The sequence below is a fragment of the Euleptes europaea genome, chromosome 17, assembly GCF_029931775.1.
Source record: "Euleptes europaea isolate rEulEur1 chromosome 17, rEulEur1.hap1, whole genome shotgun sequence".
NCBI lineage: Eukaryota > Metazoa > Chordata > Lepidosauria > Squamata > Sphaerodactylidae > Euleptes > Euleptes europaea.
In genome coordinates, this window is record NC_079328.1 from 31909751 (window position 1) to 31923462 (window position 13712).

Genomic DNA, 13712 nt, shown 5'->3' on the forward strand with positions numbered 1-13712 from the left:
ACAGCCAGCTTGGTGACATAGCTAAAGTGTTGGATCTGGGAGACCCAGGTTTGAATTCCAACTCTTGCTAAGTGACATTGGGCTAGTCATTATCTCTCAGACTGACCTACCTCACAAGATTGTATTTATGAGGGTTAAATTGGATCAGGGGAGAGTTATGTGTGCCACCTGGTGTTCCTTGAAGGAAGGATTCCGATCTGGATGGCCCAGGCTAGCCCGATAGCATCAGATCTCAGAAGCTAAGCAGGGTTGGCCCTGGTTGGTACTTGGGTAGGAGACCACCAAGGAAGTCCAGGTTTGCTATGCAGAGCCAGGAGATAAAAATAAGGCCAAGGCCAATGGTGCAAAATAGGTAAAATAGGTAGCTACAGAAATGGCTACATAATTGGCTACATAATTTATGCTAATTTGAAGGACTACTGCTATAACTGAGTAATATTTTAACCTATTTTGTACCATTAGCCGTGGCCTTATTTTTATCTACTGTTACTGGTGCAGCCCTTTTATTTCTCTATGCAAATCAAATCAAATGACCTTTATTGGCATATTCTCAGAAATATAGCATAGACGGTACACTTATTTCTCTATGCAAAGCCAGGCAATGACAAACCACCTCTGCTCATCTCTTGCCTTGAAAACCCTAAGGGGGCTGCTGTAAGTCGGCCATGACTTGATGGCACTTTCCACCAAATAAATACTAACTTTTTTCGTTGTGTCGCAGATATGTTTTTTGCCTAGATGTACTGTAAAAGCTTATTTTTCTTGTTGTTTGTATTCACCAAAACAGTTCCGTAAAAGATACTGTCTTGACTCTTCTAGCTACCAATCAGCATTCTCTTCTCTTTTCCAGAACACGCGGCTAAATCTGGACATTGCTGAACACTCTATAATCTCTCCTGGAATGAGTTTCTGAAGCCCTGCATTCAGCATGAATATGCGGAGTTCTTTGCTGTGTGCATTCTATTTAATTTAAAAAAAAATACGAGAGACAGAGAGATGGAAAGAGACAGAGAAAGAGAATGAAATCGTCTTTGATTTTTTTACATTTTGATCAATAATTACAACACTTGCTATCTACGTTGAGCGAAAGGATTTTTCGCAAGTCGCCGGCTGAAAGTATGGAATAAAAATTGACACCTTGCTAAGAAAGGAGATTATCAAAAGCCTTGACTTGGTGTTAGTTCAGATCTCAAGATGCACGAGAGTTTTTATTCCTTCTCCATTCCTTTGTTGCTTTGGGATTCCTGGGTATTGCTTCGCTTTAATTTCTGTCACAGAAATGCTGGTAAAATTCTCTCGCTCCCCCCGCCCCCGGCCATTTGTCCTCAGCTACATCTCTGTATACTGCGAAAGAAGGTTATCTGCGCTATTAAACCTTTGGCTTCTTGTCTTTTGAAGAGCACATTTTGCATTCTGTTGTGTCAGGGCTGTAATTAGATCTGTTAATTAAGCAAAGAATGAACTTTGAGAAACTCTAAAGCGCCCGGCATTTATGATAAGTTTGCTTAGGTTGCTTCTGACCTCGTTGTGGTGTTTTTGCCCCTGTTCATTAATTGCTAAATTTTAATTAGGCACGTTGATGAATGTGCTAGCCTTCGCAATAAATAAAAGAGGATTCCAGTTGTTAGCATTTACATAGCAAATTATACTGAAGTTATCGGCAGGTTATAGGACATTATAACTACTCAGCATGCTATTTAAACTCCAGGCGTGAATTGACATTGCCTGTTATTCCTGTGATAGCTGCAGCTGGCATTTTGAGTCTGCGAATTTGCTTTCGGTGGTCACATGACCAGCTGTCCTGGATCACCGTATTTGATCACTGGGCCAAGCGTGCAGTAGTGCACACCATGCTGAGATCTGTGTCTCTTCAGCTGCCTTTAACACCGTGTGGGTTTGGGACCACAGAGAAAGGGGATACTTGTTCTCCCTCTCCTATACTGCTAGACCTCACAGGCCCCCATTGAGGTTGATAAGCAATAGATTAAGGACAACTGGAAGAAGTACTTCTGTACTCATTGGGCACTTAAATTGTGGGATTAATTGTCAGTGGACATAGAAGCATAGAATCATAGAGTTGGAAGAGACCACCAGGGTCATCCAGTCCAACCCCCTGAACAACGCAGAAAATTCACAACTACCTCTCCCACACACCCCCAGTGACCCCTACTCCATGCCCAGAAAATGGCCAAGATGCCCTCCCTCTCATGATCTGCCTACGGTCATAGAATCAGCATTACTGACAAATGGCCATTTAGCCTCTGCTTAAAAACCTCCAGGGAAGGAGAGCTGACCACCTCCCGAGAAAGCCTTTTCCACCTAGGAACTGCTCGAACATGGTGCACATAGATCACTTTAGAAGGGGGTTAGACAGATTCTTGGAAGAGAGGTGCATCAATGGCTACTAGCCACTGTGAGTAAAGGAAACCTCCATACTCAGAGGTAGTTAGGGTTGCCAACTCCCAGGTAGTGGCAGGAGATCTCCTGCTAATTCAACTGATCTCCAGCCGATAGAAATCAGTTCCCTGGAGAAAATGGCTGCTTTGGTAATTGAACTCTATGGTGTTGAAGTCCCTCCCCTCCCCAAACCCTGCCCTCTTCAGGGTCCACCCCGAAAATCTCCCGCCAGTTGAGAAGAGGGACCTGGCAACCCTAGAGGTAGTTAACTTCTAAATATCAATGCTATGAGATAATATCAGGGAAGGCCTATATATGCATGGTAAATATACATATTGCCCCAGATTGCGCCACACAGCAACCATATATAACTTGAAGATTGCAGGTTGTATGCATTTCTGGTGTGTGTGTTTGGGTAGGTCCCTGGTTCAACCAGCTACCTAAAACCAACTTTCATTGGGATCGAACTCAGGTCATGAGCAGAGCTTGGACTACAGTACTGCAGCTTACCATTCTGTGCCATGGGGCTCTAAGCTGGGATACAACCAGCTTAATTTACGACAAACTGCCAGGGTTGGCAGGGAAACATTTGTATGTGTTTAGAGATGCATTTGGAAATGTATGATCATTATGCAGTTACTATCATACTATGGAGGGAGGGAAGGCAGCATGGTATAGCCCATCCTTAATGTGTGTTTTGTAGTTCCCTGGTGGTAATATCTGAAAAGGCCTAAGCATAATATTAAAGTATATGTGAATGTGTGGAGGGAAGGCAGCATGGTAAACCCAATCTCATCAGATTTCAGAAGCTAAGCAGGTCAATACTTGGAAGGGAGACCTCCAAGGAAGACTCGGAAGAGGAAGGCAATGGCAAACCACCTCTGCTTCTCACTTGCCTTGAAAGCCCATTGCTGGGGCCGTCATAAGTCAGTTGCAACCTTACGGCCCTTTACACACACACACATATGTGAATGCAATGAGGAAAATTCAGCAGAAGAAAACAGCAGATTGTGCACAAATAAAGACAGGGTCAGTTTGCTCAAGGGAGAAGTAAAAATGGAACAAGGAATTTTGAGTCAAAACAGCAGGTGGGCTGCAAAATTTGATGGCATCTAGTTATAAATATATTGCTGGATAAGGCTTGGGTTTTTAAATAGTTGGGAACTACCTGAGTGCATAAGAAAATCTTTTCTGTGATAGCTATGTGACATACTCACAAGCAGTCTACGAGATGGCACTTCCATTTATCAAACAATAATGAAGCCATTAGATTTAGCCCTGAGAAAGAGTGAAATGAACTGTATCTCCTTGTGTTTGAGCTTGGAGGCTAAAACTTTCCAAAATGTAATATGATATTTGCTTAAGGACCCAGGCTTTATTAAATCCCTGCAAGTCACCCCAATAGCACACACTGTAGAATAGGGCAGAACATCCACAATAACTACTCAATGAGGAAATGGTATAGCACTGTCTACTGGATGGAGGTGATACATTACTATTTCCAAAATCATAAAAGGACTTTGAATATGGGAAACTGGGAGGTGGGGTGAGGGAGAGCAGGGTGGAGGAGATCTTTGGAAATGTTTAGCCTACCCTTCTCCCTGACTCACTAGTTCTTGAAGTGAAGGGCCTCTTCTTATATGGAAGAACATTCAGTCTTACGAGCCCCTTTGACTCCTTGAGGAGAATCCTCCACCAGACAAATTACACTTTACACAGCTGTTTCCAAGCTCTGTCTGTTAACTGCTCTTTCAGTCAACCGTCAGTTCTTCACTGTCAGAGTTCTAACTGTCAGTCTCAGAATTCTGTTTGAATTCCCTGTCAATCACAGAGGTTCTGGGACAGGGACATTGCTTTAGAATGCAGTTGTCTATCACCGTGGGGAACGGGAATGTGGAGTAGGTGGCCTTTTCCAACATGGGTCTTTGGATGCTCTGCTCTGTTTGCTCCAAATAGGCTTGCCAGGTTCCCACTCTCCTCCAGCAGGAGGTTTTTGGGGTGGAGCTGATGCAGGGATTGCGTGTGTGTGGCCACGCCAACGTGATCCCATCACTTCCGGTTTATACCTGGAAGAGCCTCATCGCAACAGGCCTTGTACCACTCAAACTGTGAGTGGGGTTTACACCAGGAAGCGTCGCATTGCAACGGGCCTTTTACCACTTAATTGGAGTGGTAAAAGGCCCGTTGTGATGCGGTGCTTCCAGGTGTAAACTGGAAGTGATGCAACCACGTTGATGTGGTCACTCGCACAAGGGATCCTCGCTTCCGAGCCAAACAATGGATTGGAGGGCAATTGCCTGCCAATCTAAGCAACCTGGCAACCCTAGCTCCAAAATGACCTTGGAAACCCAATTTAAGCATAGGACTAAATAGGCCACATGTGCCGACTTGGAGACATGTCATAATGCATTCAATATGGCTTTCAGACACAATAGAAGTCCAAGAGTTGAGGTATACCGTCCTTTCTAAAATGTAGGATGAGACATGAAATAGACACAACAACATCCTTCTTAATAACTGTCTCTGCAGTGCGTTATTAGCAGGCTGGAAGACTGGAATCAAAGGAAAACAGGATCTCTTCTCCTTGAACTCAGAGGAAGCACCGGGAGAGGAAAGAGCTGTAATAGAGTGTTATTTTACAAGAAGTAAGTAATGCATTAGAGTCTATAAGGCAGTCAGCAGGAGAGTTAGAACTGTCATATCATAATCCTGACTTGAGCAACAATGTGTGAAAGCATCGCCCGCAGCCATTCTTTCCCCCAGTACACGAATAATTTCTATTCTTTCTCTCCCCGATCTTTATTTACTCTGTGTATGTTGTCAAAGGCATGTTTTACGTCATGTTGAAATGTGATTTTAGAAGAACAGAACATACTCTGGGCAAGTACCAACTTTAGTAATCTTTCCTTTATGAGTTAGGGTTGCAGAAACAGGGAAATTATATCTGCCTCCCAGAAGAAATTGCGAGGACAAGTAAACCTATCAACAAGAAAACATTGAATGGCTAACTCTCTCTCTCTCACTCTCTCTCGTACTCACACCCAGACTATTATTTATTCCTCATATATAATGAATAATTCAGTAAATTGGCGGGGTTACGCTTCACGTTCCTCTGTGAGAAAGCGGCAGCTGTTTCCAAGGAGTTCTCAAAGAGGAACTCGGGAGGGTCGTGAAACTGCACGCATCTCATTACTGCAAGACAGCAACATCTTTCAAGACACCCAAATGCCTCTTGATTACGAGGGAGCCAAAGCACAGAGTTCAGCGCTTTGACGCGGAGACTTGCTATTTATTAAGGAGAAGTTGATCTGGAAACTGAAAGCAAACTTGGCACACTTTGTGCGTCTTTCAAGGTTTCGGCAAACTTACTTAGAGCTGGTTTCAGTGCTGCAGCCCACTGCGTGGAGATGGTGGCACTACGGTGGTGTCCCTGTGAGGTGTGCCAGTGCAATTGTACACAGCTTCTTCCGCACCAGAATATTTGTTTTCGTATCGTTGAAAGCCAGTGTGATTCTGTTGCTAATTATGGATTCTCAGAACCGAACACCCTATAAAACCGCCTTCTACAAAAGCCTGTTGGGTCCACTCTAACTCTTTGGCATAAAAAGCCCATTCCACCCCCTGCACCTTGAAATCTTTTAACAGGACAAGTCAGAGATTGAAGCAGGGACCTTTGGTATGCAAAGGAGGAGCTCTACTGCTGAGCCGAGGCACAGCCAAGAAGACCTTCGGGATACACAAAGCTGCCGTCTACAGAGTCAGCTTATCAGCTCACCTGGATCAGTATTGTCTACTCTGACATGCTACATCTCTTTAGGGTTGCAGCCAAGCAAGGTCCCATTTGCTTCCAGAGAGACCTTTCAGCTGGAGATACCAGGGATTGAACCACATGCTCTTTGACTAAGATGTGGACCCTCCCAATATGAGGTTACTCATATGAACCTGTCTTATATTGAGGCGGGCCATTGAAGCCCTTTGGTTCTATCCTGACCTCCGTGAGGTTATTCTGGGGTGAGGGAGTAGACGATACCAGTGGATCACTGATTCATTCCACCTATTGAACCAACAGATTTTAAAAAAATCCCTGATGTTTCTATTTCAATTCCTTCTAAAAAATTCTGATATTTCCAATGAAACAAATGAGAGCCTTTACTTATGAAGATATTTATATCCTGCTTTTCTCCCCAGCTGGGGAACTAAACAAGCTTACAATATTTTCCCTTTCCTCCACTGTATCCTTATAATAATCCTATGAAACAGGTTAGGCTGAGAGAATAAGATTGCAGAACAAAGAGGTTTTGTAAAAAAAAACGTAAAAGTTAAAAGTTAAAATGTAATACTGCAAAGAAGATCATGAGATTAATAAAATAATACACACTTCAGCAGCACAGTTTAAATGATCAGATAAAGTCCACACATCTAGCCAAGTAACAAATGCCACCTTTTGAGAGAGAGAAAAAGAAAGTCTACCACTAACAGTGCCCTCCTAAACAGAGTTAAACCCTTCTAAGTCCATTGACATCAGCTACTTTGCTTAGGAAAGCCCTGTAAACACTTAGGCATTTGTTTTATTGCAGTTCATTAACAGAGTTGTAATAATAATGGATGTTGTGTTAAGTAAGTTTAGATTGTATAAGCAAGTAAATATTGCAAATATTTGAAATTTCCACCTCCAAACTTTAGCTTACTTGTTAAAACCCCGACTCTCATGCTTATTACTTATGGATTCAAAATGTCTGTTCATTTGATATGTTTGGCTTGGAGCAAATAACCGAAATCTCAAACTGCAATTTAGAGCAAAGCTGCAACTATCTTTTCTGGTATGAGTGGACTATAGAAGGGTTATCATATTTTCCCACTTCTTTCTGCCTCACAGAGAACCCACATGTTCTGGACTAGATCTAGTCTGCATAAAGATTTTCACAAGGAAAGAATCTATTTTTGCTCCTTCATCTCAGGAGTCTCTCATACAATTTGACAATGGATTTGTTTCTGTCACCCTGTCATCCGACTGAGTCTGCAACATTTTTTTGGTGTCCATTTTAAGAACTTTATAAACTGCAAAGGAACTTGAGATCCCCCCCCCCATGTCTGTCTAAACATCTGGTCACTTTTCCTTTCCCCTTTTAGTTTCTGCACCTAACATCCAGTCCCCTGAGAGTATAAATGCTTGCACTCGCTAGTTTATTTGGCCCTTATATTACATTCCTGTGATTTTTTTTTTAAAATCAGTATTAGTGGAGGAATTTGTGTTTGTGTGTGCTGGAGTTATTTCATGGATGGGCTGTAGGTGGCATTGTTATCTCACAAGAGTGCCCCGTGGACGTGTATAAGGAAAAAAGCTCCTTCTAACATTTGTAAAATTTCTTTCCATTCCCCTCCCAGCTTTACGAACTAACAGCAATAGACACAAAGATCAGAAAATGTATGTCAGAGAGGAAAGTGGCCAGACAGCTTGTGGATTAAGTTTGACTATACTTCTGCTGAATCCAGTTACCTGAAGTATGTTGACAAAGTCCTGGAACTCAACTCCCTTGTAGAATAGGGTTCCTTTGCCAGATCTCTTCTCCCTGGATTGAACAATACTGACAGAAGCATAGATGTAATTTCCCTCTGGATTACAGATATGCTGTCAGAAGAAGAGGCGATTGTTCCTATGTAATAAACAGAGAAGAAGTTTTGCAAATGTTTTTCTGTCTAACTAGAAGAATTGCAGTGAGGAGAAGAAGAAGGAGAAGAAGAAGAAGAGTTGGTTTTTATATGGCAACTTTCTCTACCACTTAAGGAAGAATCAAACTGGTTTACAATCACCTTCACTTCCCCACACCTTCACTTCCCCACTTCCCCAAGGTCACCCAGCTGGCTTCATGTGTAGGAGTGGGGAAACCAACCAGGTTCACCAGATTAGAATCTCCTGCTCATGTGGAGGAGTGGGGAATCAAACCCGATTCTCCAGATTAGAGCCCACTGCTCCAAACCACCTCTCTTAACCACTGCACCATGCTGGTTCTAGTAGTAAGTAGTAATACTTTTTCTGCCTTCCTATTTATCAAAACGTTGCTTTCTTAAAGATCCTTCTCAGCATCAGTCCTGATCCCAAGGAAGTTGAGTGGATCTCAGAGAAACTGGTTCCAGATAGGCCCAATGAAATACTTCTTCGCACGATGCCTAACAAAGTGGGGAAGGGCTGTGACTCAGTGGTAGGTCATCTGTCTTGCACACAGAAATTGGTATCTCCAGGTAAAATGATCAGGTTAATTAATGTAGGTAATGTGAAATTAATGGAGGTAATGTGAAAGTCCTTTACCCTGGAAAGCTGCATCCAGTCAGAGTCGACAATTCCAGCCTTGATAGACCAATGAGCTGGCTCAGTATGTGGCAGCTTCATGTCTTCATTAATTTTACTGGAGAGGTCCCTCACATGGTGTCCATGGATGCCATGGCCCCCACCAACACCTTTTCTGGTGCCTAAGTGTTTTTAAGAAGTGGGCAGGGCCAGGTAGGGCTTTTGCCCAGCAAGCCTTCTGAGTTATTGGTGATCTGATTGGCTGTGCAGATTATTTTAAACATTGCTTTGGCAGCAGCTTCCAATCACATCACAAAGATCTGCACTGGGGGTGGAGCCTGGGGAGGGCTTGATCCAGATCAATCCACTGAAAAGTTGTTCAGACACAGTTGGCTCCAGTTACACAATCCCGACCTCAAAAGGGTCCCAACGATGAGGCCCTAACAAAAACAGTCAAAAAACGAAAGAAAAGGGGGAGAAAAGAGAACCTCTGAGCAAAGACAAATAGCTGAACCTGAAAAAGCTGAATAAGAATAATTATTCAGCTTTTTCGGGAATCGCCTATTCGGCTTTGGGCAGACACCCAAGTTTTGGTGTTCAGTAAACCTGAAGCCCAAAAATTACCGAAATGGCTAATTTTGGGTTTATTTTTGGTTCGGGTTTATCAATATGCACAACCCTATTTCAGTTTGTTCAGTCTGAGGATGTGGGACGAGTCCATGGAAGTTTGAGGCCTACAACCTGCTTGTATGACCCTTGCTCTTAAATCTGCTGGGGGTGGGTGGGTGGCAGAGGGGTTCCAAGAAGTAGTTAGGACTTCTTTGAAGAAGGAGATGTTCTCTTAAGCCTTGAAACAGGCTGTGCTGCATCTGCTTCTAAATAAGCCTGGTCTGGACCCAGAAGATCTCAATAAAAATATTGACCGGTCTCAAAAAAGAGGGAGACATTTGGGCTCTTGAAAAATGATGTGTGTGTGTGGGGGGGGAGGGGCTTTCAAGGCAATTGAGAAGCAGAGGTGGTTTGCCACTACCTTCTTCTGCAGAGTCATAAATGAAAGAGACGTTCACTTGTGTATATTCATCCCGACAGCTAAACTGAACCTTAGTGTATGTACTTCAGGAACTTCGGGTGAAAAGGCAACACAAATTCAATAACACAATTTATTTAACAATTTACTTCTCTGATGTCCCACTTTTCTTCCTAATGAGGACTCATAGTGTCTCTCCTTCATAGTTAGGGGATAGTTGATTGACCCAAGGTCACCCAGTGAGCACTGTGGAAGAGTGGAGATGTGAACCTGGTTCTCCCAGTCTGAAACTCTAACCACTACACCTCGATGAATGAATGAAATAATCATTCTGGTGGCATCTACGGCTATATTGTTAGTTGGTTAACGCACTGAACCTAGATGTGTTAAATAATGTGAATATATCGTATGTATAATCTTTGTTCAGTATTTTTCACTTTGTTCCACTAGGTAGTAGATACATAATATTTTCCTTTTTTCGTGTATCTGCGCACACAGCCTGGCAGACATATCGGAGCTCCTTTTAGACATAAAACAGTAACAATTATAAACGTAAAACGTACATGACATTTTCACACTTCTTCAGACATGGATCTAACCCACAATGAGTATCATGCCACCAGCAATGTAAAAAACTGTCCTCAGTATCTTTCACCATTTAACATACCAACAACCTTTTTCTGATTATGAAGTTTATAGAGTCGCTAGAGGGCTCTCCAAACCAATTTATGCAATGTTGCTATTTCTTTGCTGTTTCTCACTTTCTGCAGCTTTTTTCCATTTTAATTTCCATTACGGATTCTCGTTTCATTTTACCTATTTGACAATTTACAGGGAATTGCCTGATCAACTAATGTTAGCGACTAACACTCCCCCCCCAATTAAATTCATCACTTAATGGGCCAATTAACTCATTTTTTCTCATGTTAAGGATACAAGTGTTCTCCCAATGCAAAACAGATAACGTCTGGACACTGAAAGGTAACTGTAGCCTGTCTAGTCCTGAATGGCATTTGATGGACCTGGAGGGGTTTTGAGATTACCCCAAACAATTGCTTTTGTTCTTGAAGTAGTAATTCAGTTTTCATTTCTTCAAGCTGCTTTTTCATTTAATTCACATTAAGTTGTGAGTGCTTGCAGTTATGCAATTGTATATGCTATGTGTGTGTGTATGTTTGCATGTGTCTTACTTTAATGATTCTGCTCAAATGACCAATAGGTCTTAAGCAGGACCACACTAAAGTACAATGGCCAAAATATTAAATATTTAATATATTCCCCTTATCCTTTAAAATAGGCATCCAATATATATATATATAAATTTTGGAATATTTACCATCTCTGATTTATTTGTTATTTTAAAAATGTCAGGAAGGGTCATTATCAAATGACTCAACCAGCCACTGTCTATCAGCCTCAAATAATGGACAGTGGAAAAAAAACAAGTGACTTATTGTACCTATACTTCCAGACCCACGAGGAAAGATCCTAATGGAAAATGGAACCTTACTAAATCTGCCTTTCAACTCTGGTGATGGCAGAGCATTCAATCGGGCCATCCTATAGGCTCTCCTATACTTGGGAAAGGTTAGCAGATTTAAGAGCTCTCGCATACTTTGTGGGAAAATACCCCCAAAGAGGGTGGAGAAAACTCCCAGAGCTCTATTGTGTGCACTATTGCAATCTAATAAAATCAAGCTTTTAAAAATATGAGTCACCACCCTTCTTTCCCCAGGTTGTTTTATAGTATCTATCGAGAGTCCTGCCTGCCTGCCTGCCTGCCTGCCTGCCTGCCTGCCTGCCTGCCTCTCTATCTATCTATCTATCTATCTATCTATCTATCTATCTATCTATCTATCTATCTATCTATCTATCTATCTATCTATCTATCTATCTATCTATCATTGCCTTTGGCCTCTGTGTTTCACATACATTAACTAACAAGATAGACTTTCTATTTCATGCATTCCTGGTTGGCTCCATTTAAAAAGTATTACCTGCCACCTTGTTGCATATTTTATTTATTTTCTTATTTATAGTTGGCTGGGCTAATAGGTTTATGTCAAGGCTGTTTTTCACTTGCTAGACACATTAAGAAAACCAGCCGCACACAATCATTCCATGCTTAATACCTGCCAAACAATCAGTGTTAAGCTTTACACAAAACAGAGTTGTGTTGAGCACTCAATTCAGGAGAGTTATTAATACAGGCTTTGGCACAAAATTGACCTTCTTGAGATCTCTTAATGGAAGATAATAATAATAACAACAGTAACAACATAACAACTATAATAATTGCCCCTGAGGGCAGCTGCAGGTCTTTCCACTATCATCATTTGTTGGCCTCCCCATCCTTCCCCCAATCTGACCTGGGGGCCCATTGCAGAATGGACATGCCTAGTGGCTATGATTTAGATGGAAATGCCATCTTGTTTTATTATAGTATGAAATATGGGATTTTAAAGTATATTGGTTGCCCTTTCCTGACCAAGGCCAGGCTCAAAGCAGTTTTCTCTGCCTTGAAATGCAATCATAGTGGCTAACCTGTCTGTCTGTCTATTTCTGTAAAGACCCCTAGGAGAAACAGGTATAGATAAGACACCTTAGGTAGTAATCTGCTCTTTCTCTTATACAGGAGAGACTCATTCATTCATTCATTCATTCATTCATTCATTCATTCATTCATTTATATCCCACCTTTTCCCCCAATGGGGACCCAAAGTGGCCTACATCACTCTCCTCTCCTCCATTTTATCCTCACAATACTGTGAGGTAGGTTAGGCTGAGCATTTCAATAGCCTAAGGTCACCCAGTGAGCTTCCATGGCATGAGTGGGGATTCAAAGCCAGGTCTCCCAAACACTAGTCCGACACTCTTAACCACTACACCACACTGGCTCTCATGAACATGAATTTGGCATTGGCGAGGGAACAACTTTCCATCAGTTTACCGGAACAGACATTAAACAACTTCCTATGCTCCTAGGGTTGCCCGAAGAGGAGCATGTCTGTAAATATGGGTTGATCTAGAGATTTACTGCTCATCATCATAGAAAACACTAAGTTAGATGGACGTAGTATGAGACAGTGGCATATGTTCATAAAGTTTTCATTTTACTTCATCACTGATCAACCACAACTTCAAGAAGAGGGCATGGCTCATTGGCAGAGCACATGTCTTAAAGGTAACTGGTCCTAGGTTCAATCCCAGCCATCTCCAATTAAAGGTTCTTAGATAGCAGATGGTTGAAAAGACTTCTGCTTGAGAACCTAGAGCAGGGGTGTCAAACATAAGGCCCATGGGCCGAATCCCTTGAGAGCTCTTATCTGGCCTGTGAGCCAGCTGAGGCAGCCACCCCCCCCCACTCTCAGTCTGGGCTGGCGAGGCCTGGCCTGGCCAAGTGACATTTATGTCATATCAGGCCCTCATAACAATTGAGTTTGACACCCCTGACCTAGAGATTTACTGCTCATCATCATAGACAACACTAAGTTAGATGGACGTAGTATAAGACAGTGGCATAACACGGGGAAATGCAGGAAGAGAGCGAGGCGACCTCTGACAATTGGAAACTGCATGCGTAATCACAGCAAAGTCCGGAAGTCATCGGAGGGGTGACGGTGAGTGAAACAGTCATGCATAAAAGACCTGTTTAGGATTGCACTGATAGATGTTTGGCTTTAGCAAGATAGCTCTAGACATATCTATCGGAAATGATAGAATTGCAAATTTCCCATTTTTTTTCTTTGAAGTCCCAGCTAGAAATGTGGCTTCCTCACCTATCAAGGGCAACTGCTTGTGGTCTCTGTTTGAGAAGAAATGCCATTTTTTAAATGACTTTGGCAAGAGCTGACCCGGTGTTATTCAGGATCCTTATGGCTGCTGTCTATCCCCATCCCAATTGATTGTTACACAAAAATGGCACTTTTTTATAATTTATGTTATTTAAAACAGTTATTCTGCCTCTCCAGGGAACCAGCTCTAGGTGGCTTACAAAGGGAA